Genomic DNA, 17,073 nt, shown 5'->3' with positions numbered 1-17,073 from the left:
GACGTCACTGTGTCCCAGTGTCCCTTTCGCAGAACTGTCTGTTGTATACTTCTGTCAAGAAACCGTAAATGTCCTTCGTTTAGTCTTCTCAGGAATTTAGTTATTCATTTGTATCAAACTTTTCCTCCAAAACTTTGGGAAAACGAAAAAAACGTCGCCACCTCCTAGACGACCTTCAGCCACTGCGCACTAATGGCTGATAGTGTGCAATGGCTCAGCCAATCAGATAACATCATTTGCATTAGTATACTAGTAGAATTCTACTAAAACTCGACAGAAACACGGTACATGTTTTCTATTTCTTAAATATATTGTTAGATGTTTTGGCGTGTATTATCGCCGTATATTTTTACAAGTCGTGCCGAAAAATAGCAAAAATACAAACAGCTGCTGCGGTGCTGTAGTCAAGAAATTTATCAGCGAGAGAGGAATAGTGTGACACTTAAATTTAGCGACACACATATATAAGGGGGTTTCTGTTACATTTTGTGAGAGCTTTAATTTTAAGAAAGAAGGAAACATTTTACGAAAAGTGTGCCACCCTGGGGCCCTATTTTCGTAAAATCAAAAGCTCTCACAAAATGTAGCAGAACCATCTCTTATATATGTCTTTGGGTTTGGAATCTCGGCTCAGCGTGGATCACGAATATGCAAATTCGAGGTTGTTTAGCCGGGCTGTCATAAAAACGAGACACGCATGGCTGCGCGATGGGAATAGCTCGCGGGTAGGCCATTGTTCTTTCTTTGCGTGATCGAATATCGGTCGCAGAATTATTTTTCTATTGAAAAAATATTTTACCTCCGTATAAACAGCATAATGGCTGCTTGAAGATTCTCATCTGACGTGCTGGAATTGTTGTACGGATCAATTTCGCAAGAAGAAAATATAAGACAAAGGGACATGAGAGAGAGAGAGAGAGAGACATCGATTTTGAACTGCTTAGAAATAATTTTAGTGGATGGCTTCGTGTATGGAAAATGACTGTTCCAGAAGGCTATCCATGCAAAGCTGATCTTCTTAAATTTGCACAAAAAACAGAAACAAGATTTACTGATTTGGTTGAAAATGAAATTGCCAGATTGGCGAGTGTTAAAACACAATTTGGGTTTCTTGTTAAGTTTTCAATCAATCAGAAACAATGAGACACAATACATGGAGCATTATTTCAAACAGAATGAGCCTGTCATTCTTAACAGGAACAACGAAGCAAAATGTAATGATAAGCGAATTCTTTAACCGCTTCATTGATCAAGACAAAGGTGAAATAGAGGCATGGTCGCAAAGGGGTTCAGGTTGGGTTATTGAAGGGATTTTGGGTACATTTGTTCATGTTGCTCTATACGAACCATTTCGTGGAGGGAGCTGTTTTCCTCTCCCAAAAAAGTTTTAAAATAAGAAAGCAATCATTTACATCCAAAACAGAGACAACCAGTGTCTGCTCTCTTTCCAGCACCTAGAGGTAAAAACCCGTTAAGACCGGGGAGTCACCCCTCGGAAAACGGTCTTGATTCCAAAGGTATCGACTTCACAATACCGGTATCACAAATTGATAAACTCGAAAAACAAAACTCAAATCTTGCAATCAACGAGTTTGGCTGGGAAAATGACCATGTTATTGTTCACAGAATCAGTGGAAAAGACGGCGCTATTACACGAATAAACCTGATGCTAATACAGCAAGGTGAGAACAAGCACTACAGCTATGTAAAAAGGCTTACCGCTAGCTCTCTTGTATGATCACAACAGGCATAATGAGAGTACGCATTTCTGTGAACGTCGTTTGCATGCATGGATACGTACCAAGGAACGGATCTACTTGAAAGGCACAAACCTAAGTGCAAGGGTTGTTGGAAATACCAACAAGAGTAGAAATGCTAAAAGGGGGCGAGAACAAGGTGTCTTTCACAAACTACCATAAGCAGATGAAAGCGCCTTTCGTAATATACGCAGACTTCGAGTCTTTGTTAGGAAAGATCCACGGCTGCGATCTGCCAAAAACTCAAGGAAAACGTTTACCGTAAAAACAGAGATGCATGAGCCATGCGGGTTTGCTTAGACAATCGTAAGAAGCGATGGTGAAACGTATGGCCCCGTTAAATACAAAGGAGAAGACGTTGTTTTTGCGGTCGAAGCCGCAAAAGATGTTATTACGAGGCAATCCGATAAAAAAAAAACTTTATTGGACCACAAAAAGAAAGAAAAGTAAGAGATCAAATAGACCAATGGATCGCAAACAACCAGGAAACGTGTTTGTTCTACGCAGAGCCTTTGTCGTTGCGAAACCACGAAGACTCAGTGACTGGACCATTGTTACATTACAGGAAAAACTCCCTGCCCCAAAAAGAGGTTGGACTTTGCCTGGACAGGATTATACCGGTCCATACAATCCTCTTGAACAACAATTAAAATACAATCCAGAAACAGGGAGAAATTATTGAGATATATCAACAGCCTACCGACCCAACATCTATGCCTCACGACGTGGATTACGCTAGTTGCGCTTTTCGTAATCAAAAATATAGCGAGAACGAGAAAAAAAATGTGAAAACAACGCGGATGATTCAATTCCGTGGAGAAATAGACAGTGGGGGCATGCGCTCGCCCGTAATGCCATAAATTCAAAACAAAAACTTGGCCTGGGTTACATACAACAACAAAAAACTATTGCTTCGGTCAACCCTAACGCTTCCCCGCAACAGTATTTGCGTGACTACTCTACAGACACGTTTATAAATAGCATCACCCCCAGTGTCAGAGATGAAAGTGACTTTTTAATCAGCCAATCAAATTTGACGGATAAGGTCAACGCAAATGCATATTGTAAATGCAAGTTTGCTTTGCGTTTGAGTTAGAGTTTTGCGTACGTTGCCGGTTAATGTGAAGAGTTTGCGTCTTTCTTTTTTACTCGTTTTAAAATGCCGACTTCAGTGAATCAACTTATCCAATGGCTTATTTACTTAACGCATGGTTTCAGTTCATTGTTGCCTTCCACGTTATCGTTTTGTTAATTGATGAAATTTGCATACGTCCGTTGGAAAGAAAAGCTATATTCATCACTCGTAATGTCATCAAAGAATTGTTTTTGGAGGCGAAAAAATAAACGAAGCGATGGAAGAGGTCAGAAACAATAAAATAGACTCCAACTAACCTCTTATTGTGAAGTATATATGAAATAATTCATATTTGAACTGCGGTAGTAGATGAAAGTGAAGTATGATCATCGCAGTAAATTTTCCAATTTAAGCAACTGGAAAGAAGAAGCCTGAAAAAAAATCAGGGCTTCAACGGGATTCGAATCCGTGACCTCCGCGATACCGGTGCGATGCTCTACCAACTGAGCTATGAAGCCACACATTGGGAGCGAGGTCAATTAATTGAGTTCATATCTTCGCAGTAAATTTTCCAATTTAAGCAACTGGAAAGAAGAAGCCTGAAAAAAAAAATGATCGCGTGACATTGTGTGGGCGTCTTGGTACTGACTGTTTTATCAACTTTTTATCTCCTTTTTACCTCTCTTCTGATACAGAAATGATACACTTTTTATTGGTTAAAACACAAAAGGTGACGTCAAAATAATATTTTTTTTGAGTTAAGAACTTACGGCTAGAGAGAGAAGGAGGGTTCCCTCCTTGACGTCACTGAAGTTACAGGTTAACTCTTAACTGTGTTGGTTTAATGAGCAGCCATGGCGTATGACAGCTCGGCTCAACAGCCTAGAATTTGCATATCCACTCTCGTGCTGCGAATCGTGACTCTGAGCCGAGATTAACACTTACATAATGAGGGTTCGTTTTACCCAACAATGAGAGGCGAGATTCATTTAATCTCGCCTCTTATTGTTGGGTAATGGAACCCTTATTACCCATACGTGTGTGTTTGCTGCCAGTTCGGATTGGAAACATGCGACAGTATGTCATCCACGGCCAAACCTTCCAGGTAAGTCTTATTATGTTAGCTTTAAATTAAAGTGTCTATTGAAAAATAACTCACATTAATATATTATACATGTATGTATGTTTGGGAAAGCACGTAGCAATATTTCACAAACACCAAACCTGATTTAATTTAAGTCGAAGTATTGAATTTGTCCTCTCATTTTTCGTTCTTTTTAGCTCGGTGATGTTTTGGTCAAATGAACACGAAGTGTTGTTATGCCGAGAAGTGGTAAATTTAAACCCCTTTACTTCCAAGAAAGGATCCACTCAAAGAAGCGGGATGTGGGAGAAGATAGCTCAAATTTTGAATGAATATACCGCACTTACATTCAGCGTGGATAAGTGATCGGTTCGCGACCACGTTGAAATTCTCGTTAACAAGCATAAAATGAAGGTCAGAGCGGAGGGAAAAGCATCCGGCATAGCGCTCGACGAGCCAAGGGCTTCACAAGCCAAAGTGCGAGTGGTTTGCTTTCAGGCTGCTTTCCAAAACTTAGTAATTGTTTGTATGAGTTTTATGACTGCTTCTGAATATGTACAACATGCCGAGACAGTGATTTCGTACTACACGAATACGTAATAGTCCTTGAACCGAAAGTTCAGGACACTGCAGATGACCTCCTGAAAATGAGCGAACATATGTTAAATTTGGTCTGGCACATATTATGCTATTTCAGTGACTCGAGATCAGATGAGTTACACAGGCACACCCGAGTAAAATAAAATTGAAACTTACCGTTGGAATCTGACACTATGAGTTTGGGAACAGACTGTTAGCGTAATATTATATCTAAAGTACATGCATATCCACTAAAGCACTCTGTTGGTAAAAACGTGGTCTGCAACTATTGGTCGAAGGCGCATTTAATGTTATGATAACACTACTTATGCAAATTAAGGTATCATGGTAGATGAATTTTTACGAAAAATGCGAAAAATCTTCTTTTTTTTTTTTTTGCTGAGATAAATATTTTGCAGAAAGGATGGGAAATAAAGCTTTCTTACTTTTTAAGATAAAGAAAATAACTATTTTTGAATCTCATTAACCACTTACGGCGCGTTGACACCAAATTGATCGCCAGTTGTGACGTGTAAAGCGAATTGCGTGATATTTTGTTTGTGCACGCGAACTGTTCTCGATCATATCTGGTCCTTTCATCGCAAGCATCAGGACGACAACGCAAGAAAACGTCTTCCCATTTTCGTCTTCGAAGAAGCCGAAGAGGCGAAAATTTGGTGGAAACCACAGGTTCAGCGTCGAACAAGATCTTTGGCTCTGAGCGACCGTGGGTCGCACTGTAACCAAAAAGAATGGTTGAAGGAACTCGCCGACACTAGTCTCGCCAGTGAAGCTGAGGACAAACTGCAAGGACAAACTTGTCCCGCCAAGGACAAACTGCAACAAGTGCTAGTCGCGCGAAATTGCTGGAGAACGGACGCGATTCCGAAACGTCCACAACGAGAGAATCAAGCGCAGATGTAGATGTAGACGATGTAGACCTCGACATTTCCTCCTTTGGCTTCACGAGGCATGGTTTCAAATATGTCTGGAGAACGACGAAGCCTAAACTTGAGCAACATAATACCAATGCCGCCGACGAAATCTTCTAAGTAAAAGAAATTACGGTAGTTTAAATACATATATCTTATTAGATGTTTTGGTGTGTAGTATCGCTGTATATTTTTATGGGTTGTGCTGTATTTTGACGAGCCTGAAGGGCGAGTCAAAATACAAACAACGAGTGAAATATAAAGCGATACTACACACCAAAACATCTAATAAGAGATTTATTATCCAACTGCTGTAGTCAATAAATTTATCAGTGAAAAGAGGTAGAGTGAGACAGTTTTGCGTGCGCGCGCCGACCTGTACAATAAACAGGTTTTCAACCGACTGTACAATATCGCTGTGTATTTGTACTGTTATTTGGACGGTATTCGCTGCAGTTAGATAATAAAATCCGGGATTGAGTGAGTGAGTTTATAAAGCTCTTCGTAGTTTGTGGTAAACTGACCCATGCTGACATCTGTCAGTGCGGAGGGGATTTTTAGCACCTAATCATACCAATCTCATAAGAAGTTTTTCGTCTTTTTCTCGATAAAATAAAACTGCATGAAAGGGTGAACATTTTTAGTTCGTTTACGCGCGTGTTCCGACGGAATTGGCTGAAAATCGGCAGGTATGTTCCAGGATACCTCCTTCGAAGAAGTGTGTCGGGCTTTGTTTAATTTCGCTTCCGTTTTAAAGTTATGACCTCTTTAGTAGCAGCAAACGTCAGCTTTGAAATTATCAAACTTTAGGGGGGTGTAGGAAAAAAAAAAAAAAAACTACATCTGGAAAATCGCCGACATCCTTTTTGAGGGTGATGTGTGAGAAAACATTTCCGATGTTAATCGTGCTGCTCTGATAATTCACTCGCAGAGGCGAACCAGTTTAAGCGAAGCAGTGTTTCGGCCGTCGACAAAACCAGGAACATGGATCATTCCGGAACATCCTGGAACATCGAATAATTATCATAATTATGCGAAAAATATGTAAAATTAAATTTTTAAAACTAAAATAAACAAAAATGAACTGGTATCAGCTTGAAATATAAAAAGGTATTATTGGGGATAGGGGAGTCGGTAACAGAGGGGTAGGGAGCGTTGGGTATTCATTCAACTGACCACATTGAGTGCAGGCTCCTCTTCTTTCCCGCCAATTTCGTCACGACGCTTTTCAGCACTCTGTTTTTCAACACAGACATGGACGATTCTGACGATGAATGCCAGGTAATTCATTGCGTCTCCTTTTTTGATCCCTGATTTCTTCAACATCTGAGGTGTTTTTCTGAGCATTATACAGTTGCTTGTTAAGTCAGTATTCATAGTTTTGTCCCTATTCCATCCCCATGATGATATTTATCATCCCCAGTTTTCGCGCCGCTACGCTACGGAACGCCTGGCACTATGACCCACTAAGTGCAGACTCGGCCTTTCCGGAAGCCCGAGTAACAAGCAAGTTATTATTAATAAACTAGTGGTAATCGAAGATTTATAGAGCAGCGCGTTCACGCGCGGTTTTCGCATGTCTGGTTTACTTTAGTGGTGTTCGAATGGCTCGATAGAAAACTAAGTTTGATCGAATGTTAGATAACGATCTGCACGTGAAGTTGAACTAGCGATGAATAGATTATAGCCTGCGGTAAAAGTATTTTTAATTAATTAAGTATTAACTTGTACTGGACAATCATTTCCCAGGAGATGCATTTGAACTGTTGGCGACACTTAGAATTCAATTTCAGATCGCCAACACTTGTAACAAATATTTCTAGAGACAAAAAAGTTTTGACCAACGACCCCGCAAGACAGCGCGCGCGTCGCTAAATGTTTTTAAATTTTGTGTTTTATTTGTTTACACTGTCATCAGAGGTCGAGCAGTCCCAACTAGTTTAGACAAGAAACTCGATGCCGAAGAGTTTCTATTTCTATCTCATGGAGAAACTATTTCTCCATGAGAAATCGTGTATACGCATATCTTTCTATTGACGTAATGAATTAAATAAAGAAATCACACTCGTGTACCCATACTTTTAGGTCTGATTAAGGAGTTCGAACGCCACCACCTTAGTTTTCTGTGAAGAACGAAATCTGGGGATAAAGGACAGTCACGTGATTTAACTGACGTTGAACGACTGAAAGGAATGGATTACTCTTCTTAGCTGCTTGCCTTCACTCATTGCAGTCACTTTCATTTTTCTTTCTTTTTCCCTTTTTTTATGTTTTTGTTTTGTTTCTATTTTCCGAGCTGATACCAGTTTATTTTTGTTTGATTTAATTTCTTAAAATTTTATTTTACATATTTTTCGCGTAATTATGATAATTATTCGATGTTCCGGGATGTTCCGGAATGTTCCGGGATGCTCCGGGATGTTCCGGAATGTTCCATGTTCCTGGTTTTATATATCGACGGCCGCAGTGTTTGTGGGTTTTTCTTTTAATATCACTGCGACAATAACTTTTCTGAAAATTTCAAAGATATGATTGTATTCTATGACTATTAAGGTTTCAGAAAATGTATAGGTTGATGTGGGTTTTCTTTCAAAGCACTAGCGTAAGAGCGCGATTTCCAAACACTGTCAATCCACCTGCCATGATACCTTAAGTGAATATATGAAAGATGATATGATTGAACTGCGAAGAAATATAGAAATAAATTAAATGAAGACATAAATGATCATCGCAGTTGAATACACAACTTAAAATTAAGCAGCTGTGAAATTAAAGCCGGAACGGGATTCGATTCCATGACCTCTGCGATACCGGTGGCGTGCTCTACCAGCTGAGCTATCAAGCCAACTAGGAGTTGGTCACGCTATGAGTTCGTAAGATATCAGAGAGTTCAGAGATATAAGAGCTCAGTCACGGTTTGCGTATAATGAAAAGTTTAGCCTCAATTTTTCAAATTCTTCGTTTTTAATCCGTGTCAATCTTCTCCATCCTTGTTCCTTTATGGTTTATTATTATCTCTTTGGTGTTTTTCTATCTTATTAAACTGTTATTTTCAGGTTTCCTACCATTTAAAAGTAATTTTGTATGTGGCCAAAATAACTCAAAATACCGTGACTGAGCTCCTTTAAGTGTTTAAAGCGAAAGAAAATATCAAACGGGAGAGCATTTTCAACACTTCGGTCACAGTTTCTCACTGATACGGACCCCGCTGCCGAGAAATAACATATATATACACCTCGTTCTTTAAGCGTGATTAGCCTCCGCAACATAGGGAAGGGGTACGGAAGGAGTTTTTTTTGCCTCTCGCTGCCCCTTGCCCGTTTACCCGTGCAACGCAGGCTCAGCGTGAGCGGAAAAATGACGCTTTTATAGCGAAAGAAAATACTGAACGCAAGTATACATGTATAAATCGTTCTTTAAAAACGTGAGCCGCACGGGTTTTATTGCTAAAGCTCGTTCTTCAGATGATGCGGAAAAGCAAAAGAAAGTATCAACTGGGGGCTACGAATTGCTGTCTTTGAATTTTGCCAGAAGTGCGTTTCGCCCGAAAAAAAAGTCGATTCGTCCGGGCCAAAAGTCAGTTCGCCCGCCCGAAGTTTTTTCAATATGATTTAGAAAGCAATAAATGGTTAACTTGAACAAATCAAACACTGTTATGATCCTTTCTCGTCTTACTGGCGAGATAATCATTGGCAAATGTTTGATAAAAAGGTTTTACAGAGTGAAAATAACGATCGGCCATCGATAGGGTCTAAAAGTACTTACGAGTGACCACGAGTGACCACGAATGACCACGAGTGACCACGGGTGACCACGAGTGACCACGGGTGACCACGAGTGACCACGGGTGACCACGAGTGACCACGGGTGACCACGAGTGACCACGGGTGACCACGGGTGACCACGAGTGACCACGAGTGACCACGGGTGACCACGGGTGACCACGGGTGACCACGGGTGACCACGAGTGACCACGGGTGACCACGAGTGACCACGGGTGACCACGAGTGACCACGGGTGACCACGAGTGACCACGGGTGACCACGAGTGACCACGAATGACCACGAATGACCACGAGTGACCACGAGTGACCACGGGTGACCACGAGTGACCACGGGTGACCACGAGTGACCACGAGTGACCACGGGTGACCACGAGTGACCACGGGTGACCACGAGTGACCACGAATGACCACGAGTGACCACGAGTGACCACGGGTGACCACGAGTGACCACGAGTGACCACGAGTGACCACGGGTGACCACGAGTGACCACGGGTGACCACGAGTGACCACGAGTGACCACGAATGACCACGAGTGATCACGAGTGACCACGGGTGACCACGAGTGACCACGGGTGACCACGAGTGACCACGAGTGACCACGAATGACCACGAGTGATCACGAGTGACCACGGGTGACCACGAGTGACCACGGGTGACCACGAGTGACCACGGGTGACCACGAGTGACCACGGGTGACCACGAGTGACCACGAGTGACCACGAGTGACCACGAGTGACCACGGGTGACCACGAGTGACCACAAGTCACCATGAGTGACCACGGCTGAGATTACGTCAAAAAATGTCAGTGATGTTATCATGGCGTCATTAAGAAGTCATTGTGAGGTCATTGCAACAAATAATGACCTGACTAGTGACCAAAGTTAGGCTATTTACTAGTGTGGTGATCAAAGTTGAGAGCACTGCCTGTTCGTTCACAATTCGATTTTTTTCCTTTGTAATATTGGCTCTTGAGGGCTGACGTTCTCTTCTTTCATGCGTCATGTGTGATCTTTTTTCAATTGTGAAAGTAAGAAAATCCGAGCGATTTTATTAAACAACTTCACTCGCAGACTGCCTGTTTTGTTTGATCGAATAGCAGATAACGATCTGCACGTGAGGTTGGATTAAACTTGTCAAACTATAAACTTTGTGAGGAACTATGAACTTCCAGGAGAAGCATTTCTTTAAGATTTGTTTCCGAAACTGAACGTTCAATTTCAGAACGCAAGGACTTATGATAAATATTTCTTGAGAAAATAAAGTTTCGGCCAGCCGACCTGCCAGACAGCGCATCGCCAAAAAATTTTACCTTGCGTTTGTATTTGTTTAAATTGCGCGAATTTACGTCTTGTTTTCACAATTGAAGAATGTTGACCGTGGAACGAATAAACCATTTTGACCACAAACCAAGGCCTTTTGGTAAGCTACACAATTCGGGGGTAAGTTAGTTTTCTGACAACAAATCATGGCCATTTGCCTAGCTACAACTCGCAAAATGTATTTTTTCAACTTATTTTCAATTTATATTGATATTTTGGGTTTCCCTTTCATTCCAGATGACATGCAATCTAACATCTATGGTCCACATACCACGATTTTAAACATCTCCGGGGGCAAGGAAATAGAGGAGGACATAAAGGAGACATAGGGCAGACATAGAGGAGACACACCTCCTTTATATTGAGTCGTTGCTAAAAATTAAGAAGTATGACGTGTTCTAGTTACACTAGTTGCGTTCAATGTGGTGTAACGCAATCCTAGTCCAGTCTGTACGAGATTTTCCACCTGGTTTTGTTGGTTACCAAAAGGCCGTATTTTCTGGCTAGTCGATAAAAGTGCCGTTTTTTGGTTTATCTGTTATTCGATCAAATAAAGCATGCAAACTGTCCGCGCGCAGTTTTGAGCGTCTCTTGGTTTAGTAAAATCGCGCGAATTTTTCTTCACTTTCATAAATAAAAAAGCAGCCAATATATTTGAAAACGAAAAAAAAAAAAATTGTGAAGCACGGCCACTACTCTAATCTTTGACTACTACACCGGTAAATAGCCTCAGTGTGGTGGTGATATTCTTGATAAGCAGATAGTAGTACTAGGCTAGGCCTTTCCGCACAATGGTCAGGTTTAGATATCGACGACATTCCGACGTCGCAAATCTAAAAACAACGTTATCAGTTTTGGTGCAAAAACGGTGGTAAAATGGTCCACTACGCCTATGATTGATCAAGGTCCATTTCTAGGCTTCGCCCGTAATTAACATCCAACTTTTCACGGCAGCCAGAAAGAACATACAACGCAAAAGGTAGCCAGTGTAAAAGGGCCGAGAAAAACAGAAAGGAAAGGGGCAACAAACAAAATTGAGAACGGTCAATGGCAAAAAAAGTCCAGATTTTGGCTTATGCGCATGCCCAGAATTGAAATTTTGCTCAATTTTGTGCCTAATCCTCGAAAAATCTCTCCTTTTAGCAAAAAAAAAAAAGGTTTCTTAGCAGAACTTAGGCTTATTTAGCGTCATGGCAGCTGGAAAACCTGACTAAACGGTTAAAAACGGTATTTTTGGCGAACGTTTGGTATTCAAAGGGTTAATGATATGACCTTACAATGACTTCTTGATGACGTCATAATAACATCACTGACATTTTTTGATGTAATCTCACTCGTGGTCGTTCGTGGTCACTCGTGGTCACTTGTGGTCACTCGTGGTCACCCGTGGTCACTCGTGGTCACTCGTGGTCACTCGTGGTCACTCGTGGTCACTCGTAAGTACTTTTAGACCCTATCGGCGCGGGGAGCTCGAGAGAGAGATTGGGGAGATGGAAACAAACAATTTCAAACGACTCATCTTACATCAATGGGATATTTTATTCCTCTGGTAATTTGTAAACTCATTTCAGACCTTTTTCAAAGAGTATTGTGGACGTTGGTGAACTGACATAAGCGTTGGCGAACTGATCCAGGACATTGGCGAATTGACTTCGAACGTTACTATGCTCCACAAAAATGCTAAAATTATAACATTTTGAAGAAAAGTAAACTTGGCCGACAGTTAGTGAATGAAATTTTCACTTATTTGAAAGACGTCACTTCAAGTCCAGGCTATTTGATAGTATGGCGTATTTCAAAATGGCTACTGTCGTCCTGGAACCAAAAATGTTTTGAAGAATTCGTGTTCAAGGAATTTAAGAATTAAATCCCAAACGCAGTGGTTTCGTTGATGGCAAGCATGGCAGATCGAGTGACCGAAATTAATTTTTCTACAATCTTGAACTTCTCATTTTTAGACGATGAAATGCAACGGTGAATGAAGTCAACAACGATATAACAAAGGTACTGGATTAATTTATTTTTCGCAGAGTTTCGATTGTTTAAATTTGTTATACTCCGATCCGTAACTCGACGTGTAAATTGATTCACAATCGACGTACAGGCTTGCATGCATTAAAACTACGACTGCATACGCGTATACAAACGTATAACTTCGAAATTGTACACACTCTTTGCTTTTTAGAAGAATATTGTTTTTCCGGCCGAGACTGAATATTTTTATTTTTCTGCCGAGTTTAGGCTGAAAATATTCTTTTGAATATTCTTGAATTATGGCGTATGACATTTCTGTTTTCGAATGTATTTGGCGTCTGCCAGCCTCCAGGAATTAAAGACTGACGGGCAATGCACATAACTTCTTGCAGAAATGTGATTAGCATCGAAAACACGACTAGTCCTGTTTTTGTTGCTTCTTGGCCAGTTTTACCGTTTACGGAGAAAAGAAGAATTTATACGGTTTAGTTAACATATAACACATAATTGTTTGTATACACAAATTTTTAACATACAAAATTATCTTCTTTTCAAAACTCCGCCTTGGGTTTATTCTTAATACATTCTTAAAATTTTGCAAATTTCAGCCTCAATCAATCAATCAATCAATCAATCAATCACTCACTCACTCACTCACTCACTCACTCGCTCGCTCGCTCGCTCGCGCACGCACGCACGCATGCACGCACTCACGCACGCACGCACTCACTCACTCACTCACTCACTCACTCGCTCGCTCGCTCGATCAATCAATCAATCAACTTTATTTAGAGAGGGTATATCACTATACGGAACCCCTAGCCGGCAAATAACATATATTTATTACAAACAAGTTGAGAAACGTGGGGCGACCCTCTCCATAATAAGGTTCGTTGTGTCGCATGCCCGAACGTTAGCAAAGCAAACTGTATAGCATGTCGAGAGAGTGATTTTCTCAGGGGGGGCTGGCAGCTACCTTCGATCTCGCCGCTTTTCTGGTTTCTATGATCGCCCCAGTAAAGAAATCTGTCAGTCATTTGAGAACGGTAACGAGCATGCGCTTAACGCTAAAATAACGCGAGGAAACCCAAACATGTTTCGCACCCATTTTTGATCAGGATTTGGCTTCGATTCGATCACTTTTTATTCGCTGTTAGCAATTTTTAACGACAGCTCTGAGACATTCAGGACTAAGGGAATGAGGGACCAGCTTTGTGCTATTTTCCTGGCGAGCGTGGTTGCATTCTTGGTTGCCTGGAGAGGTTTCCCCGTCTCAGGGGGAAAACGGAGCTGAAGTTTTTATTTTGCTGTGGAAATTTCAAGGTTCATTACCTTCCATCTTCACACGGACCAATTATTCTTCTCTAATTTCTATGGAAAAAAGCGATGTCGAACTGTTTCGTGTCTGCCATTGTATATCGCGAAGCCTCCGAACGTATATAAGTCTTTAAAATATTTCTCAACTGTTCAGAGTTGTACATTTAAACTTGAGCTAACTTTAAACAAGCTATTCTGTCTAAAGTTTTTTCTGTCTTAACTTACTGTCTTATAAAAGGCTGCATTTACTTTATGATTTTCCTGTAATACGTTGAGTCTGAAGACTTTCTTTCGAGTAATGAAACTTGAAGGCAGTTGCAGATCAGTCAACAACATTGAGAATAGCTAACAGTTTGCATGTCTCGATACTAGTAATACTATTAATACAATGATAAATTATAGAGGTTTTCAAACCTCCATCCCTTACAGTTCAGTACCAATGTGAACTCGCAAATTTGAAAACATATTTCTGCTTCTGCATATGGGAATGTCCAAAATGGACTATTTGCTAGAAGCGCCTCGTGCAATTTCAGCTTTTTGACAAACTCACTCGTGCAAATTAATTTCAAATTGAACTCGAAACCGTATGATTATCTATACTAATACATCACTGATTATCAGTGGGTTGTTCCTGTAATGAAAGGATGGCTAAGTAAGACAATAAGGAAGACTAATATAAAGTCAGATGAATGAAGTCTTTAATAGTAACTGTCTCAAATGACAAGTCTTAGTGCAAGAGAGGAGCATGAACCTTTTGAAAACTGATTGAGAGGTGGCATAAAAAATTAGTGACAGGAAAAGGGCTGCAGAAAGAGCAAAAAAATGAGGTGGTAAAGTCAAATTTCCTGCACACTCTCCATCTCAACGACTTGATTGGACCCATTATTTAAGCCGTTAAGTCAGGAATATCAAAACAAAAGTCTAAGGATGATTGTGAAGAAACAAAAACAATCAACGACACTCTGACAACTATTGTGTTGTAACCAAAGAGATGGTGATGCATTCTCAACTCTGCCGAGGGACCTGTCCAATATTCACTTTCATAAATAATGCCAGATGCTTTGCCTGAAACTGAAACAGACCTCTTGTAGTAACGTAACAGAAAAGCGCCGTACTCACTGCACTCACTATGAAACCTGCTTTAACCCTGTCAGTTTAGTGCAAACAAACAGGGTCAGGAAGCTGTTAAGCTGTTCAAAAAAGCAACCCTTACCATCAGGGAGTCCGGAAATATAGAAGTACTTCAGTTTATCCCGTTGATAGTACACCACTACAAAAAATGCTCGAATGAAATATTCATGCCTGCAATCTGGCTCACACTGTGGAGTTCCCGCTCGCAGGTTTACGTTGGAATATTCATCCCCGATGCCTCGACCAAAATGTCCAAGATTTAGATGTAGGGCAACTGGAACTTTTTCTTAGATGTTTGAACGTGAAATATGCGCGACGTTTACAAAACTTTGCAAACACATCCCGCTCACGGAATTAAGTCCACCATGTTTGTTTTCCACAAACCAGTACTTAGTCTCGCACGGCCAAATTTCTTAACTGGGGCGATCATGGAAACTCCGTTCCAGGTCTCGCTGCTTGGCCCCCCTGGATTTCCTACACCCAAAGCTCCGTAGACCACAGATGATCTCCTGGACTGAATGAGCGTATTAAAAACAACACAGAATACGGATATCATGTGCTTTTCTTTGCATCGCACATATCGGCTCTTTCAGTGAAAAGACCAGAGCTACAGAAATACATCCGAGTAAATAAAATGGAAAAAAAAAATGAAACTTGTGTTACGTAGCGGGCACTTAGATAACCTCTTGGAAATGAGCGTATTCCAGAAGGCACAAAATACGAATAGTACGAAACTTGGTCTGGCGCAAATTATGCTGTTTCTGTGAGAAGACGAGATGAGCTACACAAGCACAGCCGAGTAGAATCAAAAAAGAAACTTACCTATGGTATCGGAGTCTCCGAGTTTGGGAGCAGACTGTTTGCATGCTAATATATGCTAAAGTATGCATTTTCACTAAAGCACTCTGTCGATAGTAACGTGGTTTACAACTATTAATTGGTCGACGATTTAGTGTTTATAGTAACAATAGACCTTTCACGCAATATCAATAATATTTCGTACTTTTTATACAAACAAAAAAACACCTCCATAGATACCGTAGGGCGAGGGCAATTCATTAGTCTTTGAAAAATGTACGAGAGCTACATCAAGAACTACCAAAATTGTTTCGCTACTGAGTTGTTCTTCTTAAGAAACACAATATAGTCAACATTGTTATGTCGTTCGGCAGCAGGTAATAGGCGTGTAGCAGTTTCGATTAACTGATAAACTAAAATTTCGATTTAACAGACGAATCAACCGAAAGTTCTGAAATTTCTGGAGTAAGATCAATTGGAAAGCAAATTCCCGATAAGGCCGAATTTTCGAAAAATCAGGGTGTGACTTGAGAGGTTTTCCTCTTTTCTAACAGAGCTCATGTTTTTGTATTCCTTCCAGATGCCTCATTACTTTGCGAAGGATTTTTTGCTCCAGTGATACCTTCATCTTATCAGGAGGGCAGGAAATTTAAAATCTATGTTGTGTCCGATCTAATGAAGATAATAGTTATGGCATGGGCTGTATAACTTGCTTAGAAATTGCATGTTGCGCGCACAATTTCTTAGTCACCCATCCAAATGGTGACAAACGGTGGGCGAAACGTTTTAAGTTCGACAAAAGAACGAGAGAAGCGCGGCGTCTGAATCAAACTTTTGAATTAAATTCGGCAAGCAATTTATTTCGATAAGTACTGCCGTTTTACGCGAGCGCAAAGCAAAAGGCATAAATTATGTTCATGTACTTTGGGAGATTTTGTTCCCGCAGGGAGTTACGAGGAGAATAATAGTTTCTTGGCTCCATCAAATTCTTTGAATTTGATACGACTTTGAAATATGTCTGAATCAGAGTCATGTTTCTGCTGTGCTGAATGTAATAAAGTTTCGCGCGACAGAAGCACGGCGTCTGTGCTGAGCTTAAGATACGTAATCAGTACAAAGTCATAAAGTTAAGTTCAGTCTTCGGCCTTGTCCTAAGCGTGTAGCGTTCTATGCAGTGAATATCAGCTCTCTTATTCTGTCTGTTGGATGAATCACACCCATACTGACAAGATGGCGATCTCAACAAAGCGCACAACGGGATCCGAATTTGTTCCGAGCGCTCGAGGAGCCAAGCAAAACTTATGTTGAGATAAGGCAAACC

General features: G+C 40.8%; 1 long non-coding RNA gene across 1 annotated transcript; it reads left to right on the top strand.

The window, feature by feature from the left end:
• The first annotated feature begins 3,684 nt into the window (after positions 1-3,684).
• On the top strand, positions 3,685-6,517 carry LOC149102742 (uncharacterized). The gene is made up of 2 exons (XR_016201916.1): positions 3,685-3,937; positions 4,114-6,517. It is a non-coding gene; the product is annotated as an uncharacterized LOC149102742 (long non-coding RNA).
• The last annotated feature ends 10,556 nt before the right edge of the window (positions 6,518-17,073 follow it).

This window comes from Orbicella faveolata, unplaced genomic scaffold (assembly GCF_042242905.1).
Source record: "Orbicella faveolata isolate gen_17 unplaced genomic scaffold, um_ofav_v1 contig_35, whole genome shotgun sequence".
NCBI classification, from domain to species: domain Eukaryota; kingdom Metazoa; phylum Cnidaria; class Anthozoa; order Scleractinia; family Merulinidae; genus Orbicella; species Orbicella faveolata.
The sequence above is the reverse complement of the archived record's forward strand: the minus strand, read 5'-3'. Positions and strand labels throughout refer to the sequence as shown.